This window comes from Nannospalax galili, unplaced genomic scaffold, assembly GCF_000622305.1.
Source record: "Nannospalax galili isolate Female #2095 unplaced genomic scaffold, S.galili_v1.0 scaffold666, whole genome shotgun sequence".
Taxonomy (NCBI): domain Eukaryota; kingdom Metazoa; phylum Chordata; class Mammalia; order Rodentia; family Spalacidae; genus Nannospalax; species Nannospalax galili.
The window spans coordinates 3,633,012-3,643,987 of NW_008356473.1; the positions used below are offsets into that span (position 1 = coordinate 3,633,012).

At 43.5% G+C, this 10,976-nt stretch overlaps 1 non-coding gene across 1 annotated transcript; it reads right to left on the bottom strand.

Moving 5' to 3' along the window:
* Nucleotides 1-10,562: 10,562 nt before the first annotated feature.
* On the bottom strand, nucleotides 10,563-10,722 carry LOC115067877. Its single transcript, XR_003847241.1, has one exon. It is a non-coding gene; the product is annotated as a U1 spliceosomal RNA (small nuclear RNA).
* Between the last annotated feature and the right edge of the window lie 254 nt (nucleotides 10,723-10,976).

The following is a 10,976-nucleotide window of genomic DNA, read 5'->3' on the forward strand; positions in this document are numbered from 1 at the left end:
AATTTCTTCTTTTTTTGTTTTGTTTTACATTCAAGCAGTTGGAACCTGCAAAATAATACAGCACAGATTTCTTTTTGTTGGTCCTATAATACTTCCCCTGGAACAATTATGTGTACGATTTGGGGACTGTCACAGCCAAACTGATGTCTTCCCTTGGGACCAAGAGGAACAATTACTGTTCCCCATGGGGTGGCTCTAAAAGCTGAGTCTGAAAGCATAGCCCATTGACGGAAGGCGGCATCTCTGTGCAGTGTGCTACCCTTTGTGGATGGGCCAGGGAAGCTGCAGAGTTGGACCAAAGCACTGCCTCCCAAATGGCCAGCTGTATATGTCTGTGGCTGCTACAGAGCTTTCTAACCAAAGAGGAGAAGCCTTGTCAAAGTTTTATGACTGTTTGTGTACAATTCCCTACAGGTCTTGCTTTTGGTTTAGGTGTTAATGGGTCCCAGTTTGTTTGAACCCTCCTGTAGGCTTGTCATGTCATTGGATGAACAAAGCAAACCTAGTAACACGGGCTATAATTTCAGATCCATAATGTGTGAAAAAGAAATACTTCATTAATTGAATTGTCCCCTAAATATCTATTTTGCCTTCCCTTCTGAATAACTCTCTTACCTCCCCCCTTTCTCATCTGTATGAGTTTCAAAGGCTGTGGGAAATGAATCTACTGAGTATGTGCAAAGGGTGAAGTGTGAGCTTTGGAGGCACTGATTGAAATGCCCACTTGGGCTACTGTGATTCTAGGTCTTTTCTACAAAAGAAGGCCAGTAGATCTCTCAGACGGCTTAAGAGGACGGTATAATCGAAGAAGAAACCAGTCCCAGGAGAGGCATAGAATCAGGAACAGCGGCTCAAGAGCCAGCAGCCTGGGTTTGATGACCAGGTGATCACTTACTACCTGCTACAAAGCACTCTACTTCTCTTCTTCCTTCTTTCATTATTTTATTATTTCATTTCATTTTTAGAAAAGGTTTCATGTGCCCCAAGCTGAACTTGAACTTCCTTTGTAGCCAAGGATGATTATGGACACTCCTTATCCTCCTGCCTCTATATCCTGAGTGCTGGGATTATAGCCATGTGCCACCATACCTGGTTTATACAATACTAGGAATTGAACCCAGGGCTTTGTGCATGCTAGGCAAGTACTCTACCCACTAAGACACATCCCTCATCCTCTATGCCTTACTTATCTCACATGCAAACTAGGGACATTACCAGCATGCACCTTTGATTCATCGTTAGGAGGCTTAAAGGTGCAAGGTGCTTGGTCAATGCCTGCAGTGTCAGTCCTTGATGAATGCTTGCCTCTCGCTACCCAGAACTCTTCACTCTCTATCTGTCCTGTTAATGGATATCAGAGGTGTGTCATTCCCTCCACCCTAAACTCAGGGGCATTAGAATGAGTATGGCCTGTTCAAAAGTTTAGCTTCTTTCTTGTGAAGAGAGGGCCTACAATGTCCCTTTATGTGTTTTATGTGTTCTGGGAGGGGGGTAGCTGGAAGGTTTGGCTGAGGTATGGCTAGTTTTCTGTCTCATAATGTCTAGACACACAGGGTGGATGTGCAGGACCCGTCATTCAGTGGAAAGTAACATTGAAAAGGTGGTTAAGTAATACCTCAAGTCACAAAATGGGCCAGTCTGTCCTGGCCAGCCCACGAGGTTGGAATCAGGGCTAGTCTAGTAGAGCTCACAGTTATGATGCTCACTCGGGCTATGAGCTCAACATAAGGGATACCTATAGGTGAAGTGTGTTGTGCAAGTGTGGTGCCTCACAGTGGATACCACCAAGGACTTTGCCTCATAGGCGAGATACTCAGGCAGGGAGCACGTGGCCCTGGAAGTCATGGTGATTCAATGAAATAGTTGATTGCCATGAGATCTGACTACTGTCTGTCCCAGGAGAACAGCCTACCACGGGTAAGTCTGCCATACAGAAGCAGAAGGGGATTCTCAGGAGTAACTAACACACTGGACACCTACCTCATACAGGGAACCGAAGGCCCCGTGCTCAAGCTCCACTGTGGTGTTTTGGGAGACTTTGACATTCCTGTTTGTTTATGGGCCTTCTCAATAGCTACCTTTAGAATTACTCTGTCATTTGGGAACATTCCAAGGGAACCACCCACATTCTAAAACACCCTTATCCTTTACCATCTGGGTGACTTTGGATGGTAGAGTAAGCTTGGTACAGTGAGTAAAGGGTTTAGTCACCACTTGTGTATTTCCGGGCATGAAATTCTTGCTGCTACTGGCCAATGCATGTCTAAGCAGGTAACTGTCAGTTGACTCTTTCATGTATGAATGAACACAGGTTCTTACTTTGAAGCAATGACCCTCAACAAATATTCACAGCTCTTGTAAATGATCGTGGATTTGAGGCCAGTTGTTATGATTTGTGAGTTGGGTATCTGATCTTCCCTACAGACATGACTTTGAGAGTAACAGTCATAGGCTGCTTTTGCCTCCATTTTTGCCCCATTGTATTGTTACCCTTAGGCTCTCAAAGTAGACAGTTTCTACAGATGTCCATTACTATTTGTGCAGTTATTTCCCAGTATACCCATTGTAAATTGACAGTGCTCTAGACTGACTGCCAGGCAAGATGTGTCCACTAGTGCAATACTGGTATGACCCTTATGGATATAGCCAATTGCTTTCTGATTGGATCTGAGACCCTCTCCACAGGAAAGAATCCATACCTGCTGTTGTAAACCTGTTCAAAATTCCATGCCTGGGAAGATGTAGGGCCTGGGGCAGAGGGTGAGGGACTTTCTACTGTTGTTTTGCTAAATGGACCTGGTGTGAAACTATCTTCTAAATATTTATGTTTATATCCATAGATGATTGCTGCCTCAGTCTTGGTCAGAGAGGCTTCTATCTGCAGTGAGCAGCAGTTTATATGGAGACTGGTCCAAGTTTGGAAAATACGGGTTGACTACTCAGTTCTAAATGGGACATTTATAGCACCTCTTCTAAGGCTTAGAGAACACTTCAGAAGAGGGGACAGAGAGAATGTGAGAGCAGAGGATGAGGAAAAGTCCTGTGAAATATTGTCTCCTGGACCTGATACAACTGTAACAACCATGCATTCATGGCAGGTATGGTTCCCTACCCAAGATGAGTCTCACCAACATCCTATCTTGGATGGCAAAAGGGTTTCTGGAGTCTCCACCCCTCTCTGAAAAACCATTCATGCTTAATTTTTGCTGGAGGACAGGGCATCATTTTCCTCAGTAGTTTAGTTTGTAACTTGCCCGTGATTCAATAAATAACTCCTCACCTAAACTCATGCAAGCAACCTTAATTAACCTTAGTGAATCACAGACAGACACACACACACACACACACACACACACACACACACACACACACGCCACAGAAGAAAATGACAAAAAGGATATAGAAAAGATATGTAAGGATATATTAAGTGGGGGAAACTTGGGAAAAAGAAGGGGTTCAGCAAGAGTGAAAGGAGGTAAGAGAGGGTAATGCAGGTATGTGACATGATGGAAATACATTATAAAAATGGTCAAAAAATAAAAACAATAAATCAATAAAGAAAAGAAAAAGAAAATGTCCTAGGTTGAAAGTGCATCAAATACCATAGTTTAGCAGCACAGGGCTGTAGAGTAGGTGGTATTGGGTTGTTTGGTGCCTGATCATGTGTCTAACAAAACTGCAGCTCACAGTCCAACATAATGCATTGCATAGCATTAGCTAAGGGAACCATCAAAATTCAAAGTATGGTTTCTACTCACAGTATCACTTTTATACAATGGAAAATTTTCTTAATTTTTATTTTACATGTTACAACCAAGTGCACTTGTGTCATGCAGTACCAGAGGGGGTCAGAAGAGGGCGCCAGATCCCCTGGAACTGGAATTCCAAACAGTTGTTAGCTGCCATGTGGGTGCTGGGATTCAAACCTGGACCTTCTGCAAAAACAGCCAGTGCTCTTTACCGTTGAGCCATCTCTCCAATCCCACAATTATAAAATTTTAAGTGGAGTCATGTTAAGGTTAGGGCAGTCTGTGGAAGACAGGGACAGTGCAATCTTGGGAAGGCAGAGTTGTACTTGCTCATAGATTTTCTTCACTAGTGGGGCTAGGGATGCTGGGATGGTCGCTAGTCTTTGGAGTGTCCTCTTAAGTTGTACCTCATCTTAACTAGCTGACCTCAAAATAGGTCACCAAGTGCTTTTCAAAAAATGGTCCTTTACAAACACCTTCTAATACCTCTCTACCCTAGAACCATTTATTTCTGAGGATTAAGCATGCCAATCAGCCCTCACGTTCTTTAAAAGATGAACAGAAGCCTTCTTCTACTGTACAGATAACAAGTTCTCTGCAAGTCGCCAGAGGAGCCAAGTGTGGGTGACAATTTGCAATATTTACAGTATTGGATACAGTATTGGATACAGCCTATTTTCTTCATACTCTCAATCAACAATTCCCCATTCAGGGAACATCCATTACAAATTTAATATTAAGTACTAAAACATGAGGGTCTGGTCTAGAAGACCTTCTTAGACCTAGCTATTTGTTGAAGCATTTTAACTGAAATAGTTGGCCATTAGTTGGAATACCTGACAGATTGTTCTGGGACCACTGTAGGTAGTTCTGTTATGGGAGTTTCAGGGCAATTTGCTCTAAGAGTTCCAACAGACTTGGTTTTGGCCACCAGTCTTAATATGTCAATTAAAGATACGATTAAGGCCTGAAACCCGTAGCTCAATGATAAAGCATTTGGGGAGGATGCATGAGGCTCTAGGTTCAATCCTCAGTACCAGAAACAAAACACCAAAGAGATAGTTATTGGTGAAAGACAGAGAAAGGAGGTCTAACCTGCATGGTCACCTCAGGAAAAGGAGCAGATAAAGGGGTTCAGGGACTCCAAGTTCATATCTCCACCTGACATGACCTTTAGGCTTAAATAGAAGAAGAGGCAGGGGGCAGGAGATATGCATAATTAAGCAATCTGATCAAGGTGTGGTCTAGTTGATCATTATCTCGGTTCTGGTTTTGCAAGGTGGCTCAGATAAGTCTTATTGCTAGAGCAGACAATACAGTTCCCTTAAGATGATTACCTGGGCTCCAGGGTACAGCCTCACCACCATAGATAATTGCCCTCATTTTATGAGGGGATGGGGGTACTCCCTGTGACTTGTGAGTAGCTTCAACTCCTTGTCATAAGACATGCAATGACTAGACTTCTTCTTCCCAGAACCCAAGGTGATTGACCAAAGGTTTAGGACAATGACTTGGTGCTGGAATTTTTATCCAGATTTCAGTTTGTAGGCCCAATTGAAGAATGAAGACTTTTGGCAAAAGCACTTTCTCAGGGTCTGTTATTGTTCTTATGGTGGATTTCCCAAGATAACAAAGTTACGAACTCTGTCAACCTCAATCTCAGTTCCCAATAGACTTATAAACCAAAAGCTCTGTTCCTGCCCTGGTGACATCATCTCCAGAGGACCTGAATAAGGCATGGCAGCCTGGGAGAGGCAGAGCTATTGAATGAGAGCGCTCTATTGAGTGACTAATTTGGTCTCCTTGGAGCCAGGGGCTAACAGATTGGATCGTCCACCAGCTCTAAAATCCATTTCCTTTAGGAAAATTGTTTAAGAGTGCAGGTCCAGCATGGCAGTGGTGAAATACGGTTTGCTGCTAGCCGACCCATCAGTCAGGTTCAAAGTTACCTTCCTTCAGAGAAGAGGAAAGTTCAGTGAGCAGTAAGGCGAGTATGACCACCCAGAGGTTAGCGTTTAGCAAGCCATCCTTGATCTTTCCCCCTTGAATCAAAACAAGTCTCCTAAAGCTAATTCCCATTTAATTCATGCATAAATTTATAATATCCAGTGGTCACTTCCTTATTCAGCTGCCCAGACTCTTCCACTCACTCTAGAAAGCCTTCTGATTCAGTTGCCTATTTTATTCGCAGATATTACCATCTTAATCCAGGTCAGCCCCTTGAGAAGAAGACATCTTGCTTTCATTGTTTGCAGGTGATTTCACTGGACTTTACCCTCTTTGTTTTGATATCTGTAGAGAGTGCTGGAACACTGGCTTGGCCAAGCATACTTCCTCTTTCAGCCTGGCTTGGCTTGGCTCCTGAGTGATTTAAGACCTGTTTTGGAACTAAGTGTGGGAGGTGGACTGATGTGGAAGTAAAGGTCAGATAAATACCCATTGTCACCAGGAGACCTGGGCAGAGGGGAGCTGCAGATCTACAGAGAATGTTCTTCATGGCCTCTGCTCCACTAGTTCCAAATGACCCTTTCATTGTCTTTGGAAGGGATAAGGAAAGTTGTCTCCTGTAGTGTGCTGCTAAATCCAAGGCTCCTGGTTCCTGCGTAAGAGATTACAAAGTCTTTAGAGCTCCAGGAATTCTGCACTTGGGAAAGAGGTGGGGTTGCAATTCATTTGAAGTGCCACATGATGTAGGGAGAAGGAAGCTACTGGATGGACGTTGTTCTGCTTGTTCTAAGGGATAAACCGTCCCTTCTTCAGGCCTTTATAAAACACAAATCAGATCTTGTCACTTCTTGCTTTGTTGGCTCACCAGCGATCACAGAATCAAGTCTACATATTCCCTCATCATTGCAGCTCTCTATGATCAGGCCACCACTTGTCCAGACTCTTCTTCCCAGTGGGCCCCAGCTGCTTATCTTTTATGGCAAAGGTTGGCAAACTGCAAGCCAGGAGCCAAATTTGACCCTCCAAGACCACAGCTAAGAATGGCTTTGACATCTCTGAGAGGTTACATGTTAAATGATTATACAAAGTGCCAACACCGTTACTTTGATTTTGCCTCTTCATCTACAAAGCCTAAAATATTTGTTATCTGGTCCTTTACGCGAATGTTTACTGTCCCCTTTATGGTATCATGATACTCGCTGCTGTTTAGTAGTAGTGCCAATTTTACCACCCACAATGGCTTTGTTCAAACTGCTCCTAAAATTCATCTTGGGGGTGGTAATATATTGAAGTGTCTCATATACCCTAGGCTGACACTGAATTCCCTGTGTAGCTGAGGATAACTCTGAACTTTTGATCCTCCTGAGTTCTGGATTCCAGGCATGCACCACCATGCCCAGTTTATGTGCTACTGGGGATCTAACCCAGGGCTTTGTTTATTTAAAGTATTTTAAAACTATTTTATTTATTATTTTTATTTTACACTATGAGTGTATTGCCTGTATGTGTGTTAAGTATACGTGTGTCATGCAATGCCCTTGGAGGTCAGAAGAGGGCATCAGATACCCTGGAACTGGAGTTACAGATGGTTGTTAGCTACCATGTGGGTGCTGGGAACTGAACCCTCTGCAAAAGCAGCCAGTGCTCTTAACTGCCGAGCCATCTCTCCAGCCCTGAACTCAGGGCTTTGTGCACGCTAGATAAGGATTCTACCAACATCCCCAGCCCCAAATTGCCTTTCTTCTTCAGTTACTCAAATACCTTCGCTGTGTCAAGTGCCAGGAGTAGGAATCATCTAAGTGCTGTTTCCCTAGGAGCACACAACTCAGTGGGAAAGACACGATTACAAAAGTGAAGAGAGAACTGTGTGGTTAGGGATCCACTGGGTTAAACACAGACAGCACTGGGGATATTTCTATCGGAATGAGAAGGCTCCCTGGAAATCATGGTATTGAGCTGAGTTTTTAAGAAAGAACAGGAGTTTTCACAAGAACTTACTGGACACACCAAAATGAGGTATAGCACTCTCAAATGGACCTCATGGAAAAGGTTTGTAACACTCATGATTGTTCCTATGATCATCATCTGACCATGGGAGTGTGCATCAGAGGACTGACAGAGAGCTCCCAACAGTCCTGAGGGCCTGACTCAGTCCCCATTATCACTTAGCCTACTGGAACTATCATTCATTTGTCCAGCTGTTTATCTATTATGACCTGCCATCCATCCATTTATTCATTTGTTCACCTGGACCTGGTCCCATCCTTCGCCTCCCCAGCCTCCAACGTCCCTGGATTCTGCAGCCCAATTTGATGGTGCAGCTTGACTTTGAGGCAGTGACAGCAGCAGCATCTCCAGCAGACCTCCAGTTCCATTTGTGATCTAATTGCTAGAGAGTTTCTTTGCATCCTTGAACTCACAGAGATCCACCTGCCTCTGCCTCCTGAGTGCTGGGATTAAAGGTGTGCACCACCATGCCTGACCGGCATCTCTATTTTTTAAAGGAGGGATTTAGATTAGATGTCAGTCCTTCTTGTCTAGCACTTTGTTGTAATGTGAGACCAGACAGTAGACGTGGAATACCATGAAAATAATACTCAGAAGATAATGTTAAGGAAGAGCCACATTTTAGCCTCCAAGAAATGGATCAGCTATAAATGGTATACACATGAAGAGAGGCCTATGTGGGGGCTCCATATTCTCTGGATCTGAAGTGCTTCCCCCTCTTCCCAACTGTGGAGTGTTGTCAGCTGACCGTCTACAGGAACATCCTGAGCTAAAGGGAATAAGTAGCCTTTCCCAAATAGCCTCTCTCCCAGGACAGTCATTCAGTTACTGGTTGTTGTGTGGACATGAAGGGAAAGTTCTTTGTCCTTCCTTCTGAAATCTTTAATCACCCAGCCCAGAGCTCTGTGGAATCCACTGGGAAGGGTATCCCACGTCCGCTTCCCCTTAACTCACTCCAACCCTGCCTGCTTCACTTCCCTACCAGTATTCCCAAGCATATCTCCACACAAATCAGAGCATCCAGTGATGTGAATCTCTGTCCCACTGGCTTTTTGTGCTGTGTGGCTTTGGATTAGGCATGCTGTCAGTAGGGCACCAAGCCTTGGCTCTTTCATGGCTCCTTAATAATGACTGAAATGCAGGTTGAATTCTTCTACTGTAAAGATCTAAAGATGATATCTTCGTGTTTTCTCTCATACACAAATTATATATTATATAAATATATGTAAATTATATATAATATATAAATATATATTACACATACATACTTGTGACATGATGCACATATATGACATGAAAGCAGAAGGGGAATTATCTGGGGGGAAATGTCACCAGAGAGGCAGAAGAAGAGGGATAATGGAGGGCAGTGGGGGTAAGAACAACATAAACTGATATGTATGTATGAAAATGTCATAACAAAACCCTTTCTATGCTACCCAAAAAGGTAATACGAAACATCATAAAACAAACTAGCAGAGATGGATAGATGTATTGCTGCTAAAATCATAGTAAAGATGAGCTCTTCTGTGCATTCTACCGCACTTCAAAATGGCCAACAAGATTTCTGGCTCCAGGAAATCTATTCTAATATCCCATGCCACAGAAGGTAGTAAGTCAGGACTGGGTTGGCCAATCCCCCTCCAAATGATACCATGAAAAAAATGCCTCAGTGGATAAGAAAGCTTGCTGCACAAGCAGGAGGACCTGAGTTCAAATCCCAGTTAGTCATACAAAAAGCCAGCATCATGGCACACTTGTCTGTAACCCTAGGCTGCTGGAAGCAGAGACAGGAGGATCCCTGGGTTTGCTGGCTGCAAGGTCTCTCTGTGAGAAATTCTTTCTCAAGGGAACAAGGCAGAGAGTGATAGAGTAAGACACCCCACGTCTTCCTCTAGACTCCAAGAAAACACCTACATCCACACATGCACTTACAGAGAGAGAGAGAGAGAGACAATCCTCTACAAACAGCACCATGAGCCCCCACCAACACTAAACAACCCCTTTCTAAATGATACAAATTTAAGAAAGCTAGAAAAAATGCATCTTACTTAATAAACCCTAATTTTCCAGATCAACACCCAGATGCTAGGGAACCTAAACCTTATTCGTAGGTCTTGCCACCAGTTGATCATTTGGAAATACCTCAGCCGTGGTTTTTCTTCCAACATCTCATGCAGGATGAAGAAACTACAACTTTGTCGCCCAAGTTCAGTACACCACAAAGAGGCAGAGAGAGGAAATGGGAAGGAAAAAGAGATAAATGATTAGTTATAATTCTTTGACTAGCTAGATAAATATTGACTAAGAGTGCCTATGAAAAAGAAGCATTCAGATCTGCCTGCAAAAATGAGCCCTCCTCCTTTCCTCCCTCCCCTACCATTCAGCAGCTCTGCGGTGGGAATCTGGTTTCTTTATCTCTCTCAGTGGGAACTGCCATTTTAATGACTCAGCGCAGCACTTTGTCAGCAGGCGGTCCTGCCTCAGGTGGCAGATCCGGCCTGGGAGAATTGAGGTCTCATTTAAACTAAGTCAGAAATTTCCCAACTTGTTTTAAAGTGAAATAGATTTGTAAAAATAACAATAATAATTATTTGACAGTGCTGTTATGGCTCCCAGATCGAAATTTAACCTTTAAAGTAGAATCCATCCTTTTATTTTCCCAAGGAAACTAACTTTCCACATCTGTGTCAGGCATTTCCAGCCGTGGCTGAAACCTTTCCCAGCTCCCACAAGTTTCCTGGAACTGAGTAAAAGAGCAGCAAAGGAGTTTGTGTTGTGGTGGTTCGAGTCTTTTTAAAATATTTCTTATAGTTCACACATTAGCTGTTTTCATTTTCGTTTTTATTTTTGTTTATTTTTCAGGGAAGTGTACCAACACAGCCCCCACTATCACAAATTATGCAGCTGAGTTTTCCACCTTTGGGGAAATTGCAGGGGTCAGCACATCTGGAGTGCAATGAGCCTCACCCTGGGGAAACCACCTTCATGATCATAGTGTCTCCTCTGCCAGGTTAAATCTTACTTCCATTTTCAAATGTACTTTTCTCCAGACTTGTAGCTCCTCCCTTCCTCTGAGCCACGTGCCTTTGTTTTCATATTTATTTTTATTTCACGTGTTTTGCCTGCATGTATGTAAGTGCACCATGTGCACTCCGGGCCTGCAGAGGCTAGAAGAGAATGTTGGATGTACTGGCATTACAGACAATTGCTAGCCAGCTTGTGGGTGCTGGGAATGGAACCCAGGTCCTCTGCAAGAGCAGCCAGTGTTCTTAA